Source organism: Ipomoea nil, unplaced genomic scaffold (assembly GCF_001879475.1).
Source record: "Ipomoea nil cultivar Tokyo-kokei standard unplaced genomic scaffold, Asagao_1.1 scaffold2942, whole genome shotgun sequence".
Classification (NCBI taxonomy): Eukaryota; Viridiplantae; Streptophyta; class Magnoliopsida; order Solanales; family Convolvulaceae; genus Ipomoea; species Ipomoea nil.
In genome coordinates this window covers 407,501-415,834 of record NW_017619370.1, presented here as the reverse complement: position 1 = coordinate 415,834, position 8,334 = coordinate 407,501, and the positions used below count along the sequence as shown (strand labels likewise).

Sequence of the window (8,334 nt, the reverse complement as noted above, 5' to 3'; positions counted from 1 at the left end):
TTGAACACTTAAATATGCAATCTATAACAACTAAATATGCAAACACGGATAAATTTTTAATAAATCAATAAAATAGCTAAATAGCAAAAAATATCACCGCATTTTTTACAATATGATTTGATCCGTTGAATTTTTCTAGAAGTAAGGTTGAGATTGGTTTGTAGTTTTCTCCTAAAAACTTGTGCTCATATTATCCAATACCTATATATGTATATATGTGTGTGTATATATATATATATATATATATATATATATATATATATATATATATATATATATATATACACACACACACACACATATATGTGAAGGATCAAGTGCGGTAATAGGCTTCAGGTAAAAGATGGAGTTTAATCTCAACCCTTGATCCAATCAAAATCAACAAGCGAGATTGAAGAAAAATTTTAAAAAATGTGATGGCAATTTGGTCATTTTCCATATTGCTGAAAGTTAATGTGCGTGGTTTTTGTGCTTAAGGTGTGTTGTGTTCCTTCTTAAGGTGCGTGGTTTCTGTGCTTAAGGTACGTCAGTTCTTCAGTTGAGAACGTAAGGTGCGTTTTTTGTTGAAACTTAAGGTGCGTTAGTCTAAGCTTTAGGTGTGTCTTTCCATAGCTTAATTAAGGTGCACCCTCTTTACACTTAATTAAGGTGCGTCAGTTCTTCAGTTAAGAACTTAAGGTGCATTTTTTGTTGAAAGTTAAGATGCGTTAGTCTAAAGCTTTAGGTGCGCATTTCCATAGCTTAAGGTGCGTCATTTTAACACTTAAGGTGCGTCATCCTACAACTTAAGATGCGTCTTTATAATACTTAAGGTGCGCTACTTTTACACTTTGTTTCTTTTAACGTAGGATGCACCTTTTTTTTTTTTTTTTAAATTTTTTTATTGATTTGAGCCGTTGATTTAAATTTGATCAACAACTCAGATCTTACCCCATCTTTCACATGAGAGCCTTTTCGCACTTGAACTGATCCATATATATATATATATATATATATATATATATATATATATATATATATATATATATATATATATATATATATATATATATATATATATATATTCTAGTATTTTTATGCGCGGTGTGCAAAAAATAGGTGCCCAATATTAATGCATTATATTAAAATTTTAAATTTATTTAAATTTTAGATATTTAAATTATTCTAAATAATAATAATAATAATGTAAATCATTTTTATAAATTTGATAGTTATATTTATGTAATAATTAACATATAACTCAAATATTTAATGTGTATATATATTAATTTTTTAGTTCACGTCTTATTTCCATCAATAAGATGCCTCGTGAAAGTTTCTATCAATAAGATGCCATGAACTAAAAGTACAATTTTTTCAATAATTTTCTTACATTTCAACTTTGACTTTCATAACTTTATATCAGAGTTAATATCTCCAATGGTCCTTCGAGTTTTAAATGACCTCCAATGGTCCTCCATGTTTTAAAAAATAATCACCCGTGGTCTTTTTAGGATGTCTCGTGGTCATTTTAAACTCGATTTTTTTTTTAAGAATCAGGATCACAGGTGGTTATTTTTCAAAACATGGAGCACCATTGGAGGTCATTTAAAACTCGGATGACCACAGCTGGTAAACTGCTAATACTCGAAGGACCATTGGAGGTATTAACTCTTTTATATCATATAATCATTATATATGATAGAATGATCCCAAGAGAACACACCTCCAAGAGAAAACTAAGAACCAATTTCCGTCTTACATTTGTGAAAATCGAAAGGATCAGATTAGATTTATAAAAAATGCAGTAGCATTTTCGTAGTTATTATCAAGTTCACTTTGCAAACTTGAACACTTAAATATGCAATCTATAACAACTAAATATGCAAACACAGATAAATTTAAAAAAAATCAATGAAATAGCTAAATTTTAAATCTAAATTGTAAATGCTAGACCCTAAACAGTAAAAAGTGAATCAGTAAACCAAATAAAATCAAAAACTCATTCATAAACTCTAAAATTCAAACCATAAGTGTAATGAACTTTTCCAATAAAAAAAAAAAGTGTAATGCACTTTCGCATATTTGCAAGTGCAGTCTTTTATTACTAAATATGCAAACCTAAAAATTTATGAGAAGTGCAGATTTTAGTGTTCAAGTTTACAGAGTGAAGTTGGTGATAATATAATTGTGAATATTATCACCGCATTTTTTAAAATATGATTTGATCCATTGAATTTTCCCTAAAAACTTGTTCTCATATGATCCAATATATATATATATATATATATATATATATATATATATATATATATATATATATATATATATATATATATATATATATATATATATATATATATATATGTTGGAAAAATAGCATTAAAATGGCATAAAATGACATATTAAGTGGATATTTTGTGGTACAATTATCAGTGGGGTCCACTTCCAATTTGGGTCGGGTCAAAGTGGATTCGGGTTCTTCGTAGTGAGACGAAGAGATTGATATATTGTACGCTCAAAACGGATAATGGGTGAATGAGATATTGATTCTCAAAGTAGACCCATTGAGTTGGAAAAATGTAAAGGAAAAGGGAGCTTTGTCCCACATTGATTTGGAAAGAGGATTTCACCCCCCTTTTATACAAGAGCTTTTTTAGAGCTTGTAGAATTGTATAGCATAGAGGCTCTCTCGCGCGGCGGGGGGGGGGGGGGGGGGAGGAAGGGGTGCAAATCAAATTCCAACTAGACGAGATTGAAAAAGGCTTGATTCAAGCCCGAGCTCGGGTGCGCCGGCACCTGGGGGCAACACTATATGGCCACACCACGAGAGATCACCCGAGATCAAGACTTGATCTCTCGTGCGCTGTCATGAGGTTACACGAGAGTTTCGTGCATCCCGAAAGTAACTGAGCTGAAACAACGCGGACCATTTGTAGGTTCTGAAAAAGGCTTGATTCAAGCCCGAGCTCGGGTGCGCCGGCACCTGGGGGCAACACTATATGGCCACACCACGAGAGATCACCCGAGATCAAGACTTGATCTCTTGTGCGCTGTCATGAGGTTACACGAGAGTTTCGTGCATCCCGAAAGTAACTGAGCTGAAACAACGCGGACCATTTGTTGGTTCTGGACTGTTACAGGATTAATCTTGTATTAATTCCACCTTTTGAATTTTTGAGTTAAATCTCAATAATGGTGGCTGTTTCAGGTGTTACAAATCGTGGATTAAATGTTAAACTAAATGCTATTGATTCCTCACCTCCTATATAAGAATGGGTGTAGCAGCAGTGTTTCTACACAGATTGAAAACAACACACACAACACTGAAATTCTGTTTTCCCAGCTCCAAAATCTCTGCTCCTACTCCCTTCTTGTAGCTGTGTTCGTCCCATGCTCTAGTTCGCCGGGTTCGTTCGTTTGGGTGCTCAAACGTCGAACCGTTGTACGTTTTATCCTGGGAAACCTAGGCCACAACGCTCCTAGCACTTTTGGGAGGTGGCAAATAAGGTTTTAAGGAAAGACATGCACTTTGCCTAACTCGTACGAATCTTTCTTCCTTCTCCTTCTTTCTTGTTTTGGATTATGCTCTAAGCAAAAATCCGTTCTTTCTTGTTGTTTTGGAATTATAATCTAAGGATTATATTTTCTTTTTGGTTGATATATATTGGTATATCTTTTTCATAGATATACATACATACATATATATATATATATATATATATATATATATATATATATATATATATATATATATATATATATATATATATATATATATATATATATATATATATATATATATATATATATATATATATATATATATATAACCGTTGGGTCTGTTTTATATATATTTGTGTGTATATATATATTTCGGATATATATCCAATAATATTTTTTATATATTTCGTGTGTATATATATAAATATTATTTTACGGATATTAAATCGATTGTGGTTCATTATCACCAACAATCTTAAAACCTTATTTATTTTGATAATGAACAAGTCGATGGATTCCAAAAGTGTTGGATCCGTGAATGTTGCCGGAGGTGCACATTCAAATGGTCGGAAAGGCAACGAAGTTGCACATTCCGTGATGCCAGTTGATGGCGGCAACGTTGGAAATGTTATTTCCATGGTAGTTGCAAAGACACACGATGGTGCTCCGGAGAACTTTGGTTCACGAACCGGTAGACCTGTGGCTGGTGACACACAATTGGTACCTATTGTGTTGTCTAGTGGATCGGCTAAAAGCCATGATGGATCCTATGATGGTGTAATGACTACATGGTCCGAGGACTATGGTAGTGTTACAAATGACTTCAACCGTAATCGAAGGAAACTCAAGCGGAAGCTTAGCTTTCAAGAAGATTATGAGAAGAAGGAGAAATGCCACTATGATGCGAATCGTCATCCTGGTGAAAAGGTTGAGGACAATTTCGCCATGTTCAAAACATGTGGATGGTTGGACGAGTGAGGTCACAACCGAGGTACCCCCGATGTGCGCTATGGACCACCCGCTGTGGAGTGGATGTTTGAGAATGGAATAAGGCACACGGGTTCGAAGGACTACTACATAGGAATAATGGAAATTGGTTTCCAATGTAATTTTTCCTATTTATTTATTTGTTAAATAAATGTTGTAGTATCCTTGTGATACATTTTATTGTTGAATAAAATGAATTGTTCCATTTGTGTGTTATGAACTTTGTATATTTTGAAATATTCTTGTGTAATATTTTTAATATATAAAAGGTTCAATATGGGTGCGTGGTGCATCACGGAGCATTATGTGGAAAATGCTAAAATGGCTTAACGGCCGGAACGGAATGTAACAAGCACGTTACATGTTTGAAATCCCGTAAAAAGACTTCGGTTCTAGTTCATGTTGAACGATACAGATTTCAAAATAGGAGCAATTTGTCAAAAATTGGGATAACTATATAATCGTGAGCGTCACAGCTCAAGTGTTGAATATTTTATATAATATTCTAAGAACGATTATATGAGTTTGGTTCAACTAGTTTTGGAAATTTGGTTGATTTGGTTTTGTTAATTGTGTTATAATTAACTTGATCAAAAATTCCAAATTATACTAGTATATTTATTTTGAGACAAATTGTGTTTTAGTGAATAGTGCTTTTGTAGCACTAATGGAAAGTGCAATTTAATTTGGCACTTTGAAGTGCAAATTAAAACACTGTAACAGTGCTATTAAGCACTAGGTAGAGTGCCTAATTAGGCACTTTCGGCCACTTGGTGGCTGCACCTTTAGGTGTTGAAAACTTAAGCATTTGGTGCTTTGGTAATAGCAATAAAGGTGCTAGATTATGATTGGTCCTAATGCTAATCTACTTAGCTCAAACCTTTCGTATAGTATGTGGCTAATTAAATTTAGCGTTGTAAAAGTGTTATGTGATTAGCACGAAAGGAAGTTTGGTTAACTGTGTAATTAACTAATAATCCTAGTGCCAGGTAGCACTGTAATTATAAATTAAGCAACGAAAGGTTGTTATGAGTTTATAATTTAAAGCAATAGAGATTGCATTGGAATCGATGCGTTAGTTTAGGAGCATTGATTCGTGCTTCAATTTCGGAAGCACTGATTCGGGTTTGTGGCATTTCGGTCAAAACCGAATGGATTCGTGAGGGCTAATCTGTTAGCACCTACGAGATGTGTTAGCGTGTAACACATGTTTATTCTTTAAAGAATAAAAAGAGAAAAACCAAATTAGTCGTGGATTAATGCGGTTACGAACAATCGATGTGGTGAAAAAGAAACACCTATTGGTGATTTCGGCGCAAGCATTGGTATCGTACTCGAGCGTACGACACGGTATTCACCTCAATCGAGCGTTGTTGCCGAACATAAAATATCAAGACGTTGATAAGTTCGGGTCTACCTCAAAATATGAGGGTGAGACAATACTTTGGACAAGTAAATACCTTTTAAATAAGGTTACCCACATGGAATTCTTACGAATTGTGGGTACGTAGGAAGTTTCCTTCTAATGCCCGAAATGTGGGGGTGTCTTGCCAAAGGTGTGTATTGGTTCTTAGTACACGAGTCCAAGAGTTTGGATGTACATAAGAACACGAAAGATTGATCCAAGAAATTCGCGTTCTTGGAAGATGTATTTTTGTGAAGGATCAATAAAGGACCTAGCACGTTGAAAGGAACTTTCGGCGTAGCTATGGTTGAAGGGTGTGAAAGAGAACCCGAGCTCAAAGCTAGACGTAGCAAAAGAGCTAGGATTGAAAAATCCTTTGGTCCATATTTTCTGACGTACATGTTAGAGTGTGATGCGCACAATCTAACTTGTTTACTAGAAAAGAAATTGGATTTTCTGACATGGTTGTTAGAAAACGAGCCTCGAACGAATGTAGAAACATTACCTCTATAGGTGGACCAACCCGAAAGAGGCTATCGAGAGTGAAGTAGATTCTATCTTAGAGAATCATACTTGGAACTAGTTGTTCTTCCTCCAGGTTGTAAAACCTCGGGATCCTAAATGGATTACTAGTCGGAAGATAAAACCGGTTGGCTATATCGAAGTAAAATGGCCGGGCTTGTAATTGTAGATTACATGCAACGCGAATGCCACAGTTACTTCGATATATATTCTCTTGTGATGAGAATGGAATCCATTAGAATGATATTTGCCAAAGTCGTTTAGCGAGTCTTGGAAGTTCATCGAAATGGATGTGTCGCTTTCTTAGTAGACATGGAACGACCTGAGGGTCTGTGGTTCCACGATGTGAAAAGAAAGTGTGTAATTGGTAAGGTCATGGTATGATTTGGAACAATTGCCGTAGTGTTTGGCATGTGAGGTTTTGATCATGCAATGATGACCAACAAGTTTAGTATAAATAAAAGTGACTAGTGGGTCTACGTATTGCGTACGATAGACGGAAATATCACTGTTTGTTTGTACACGATAAACTCATCGTGAGTAGTAACGATCAAATGATCAATTCTACTAGAAACATGTTAAAATTGAGATTTGACATGACAGGTGTGAGTTTGGCAGATTTAATCTTCGAGATTAAAATCGTGAAGAGACCGTATGGTATCGTGGTAAGCCAATCTCATTAAGTTTGATTGAATCCTTGTAAAGGATGATAATCAAGTGGCTTGGACACGTTAGATACTAACGTACAACTAGCTAATAATCACAGAGATTGTACTTCTCGTGGAAAGTACATTCAGATTATTGGTAGTTTAATTGTATCTAATGGGTTGTACTAGGCCGGATATTGCCTTTGTGGTTAACGAACTCGGTAGACATTAGAGTAACCCTAGTGTTACGCACTAGAAGGCAATAGTGAGAGTTATGAGATACTTAAGGTATGCTCGTGACTTTGGACTGCACTACGTGGGATATCTAGCTGTACCTGGATAGTATAGCACAGATATCAAAGGACGCTAAGTCCATTAAAGGCTATGTCTTTACGTAGGCTAGTGCAGCTGGTTGTATGGAAATTCTCAAAATGATTTGTGATAACTAAGATCCGACGGGATCATAGCTGAGAGCCTTACACTCGTGTCGCGAGCGAGTAGGCCGAATGGCTAAGCCATTATTTCGAGAATGTTCCTAGTGGTGAACTCGTACCTCCAATTTGTGTGCATTGCGATAGTCAAGCCAAAAATTGGTTAAGTACAGAGTTAAATGTGGAATGGTAAGTCTAGACTTATAAGTCGTAGATATAATACCATTAAACAATTTCTCACAACGGGGGTTATCTCTATTGACTACGTGATGTCAAAAGATAACGTAGCGGTCGCTAACTCGCTAATAGGGATGGCAATTTCAATCCGACCCGTGGATATCCACCCGAATCCACTCCGCATGGATCGGGTTTTTTTGGGTGATGGTGGGTGGTGGGTCGGGGGTGGGTCTTAAAAAAGAAAACCCGCGGTGGGTCGGGTTGGATTCGGGTTCTATGTACAAGACCCGCCTAGAACCCCACCCGACCCACCATGTGTGTGTGTATATATATATAATAGTAAAATAAATACTAGTATGTAGTTATTTATAATAGTTTATATAACTCTGTGTATCTTTTTACTATTTTTTATATCAAAACTACTAAGTTTATTTTTAAAAATTAACAATTTAGTTATTATATTTAAATATTTCCATTATTTATGTTTTAGTATCACTAATGGATTTTATTTTTTTATTATGTGTAAATAATTTAAATATTATTTTTTGAAAAACATAATAAGATGATAAGTGGTGGGTACCCGTAGTGGGCACCCGCACCCGGTGGGGGTGGGTGGAGAAAATATAAGGTGGGTCGGGTGATGGATGTAGCCCTCCCCGACCCACACCCGACCCATTGCCAT

The 8,334-nt window shown here is 35.3% G+C and overlaps 1 long non-coding RNA gene across 1 annotated transcript in view; it reads left to right on the top strand.

Annotated features, from left to right (window-relative positions):
• Positions 1–467: 467 nt before the first annotated feature.
• Positions 468–8,334, top strand: part of LOC109162498 — an 11,145-nt gene continuing 3,278 nt past the window's right edge. The window contains exons 1-2 of the long non-coding RNA XR_002051104.1: positions 468–477; positions 649–696. This is a non-coding gene — a long non-coding RNA (uncharacterized LOC109162498). The remainder of the gene's footprint in view (positions 478–648; positions 697–8,334) is intronic.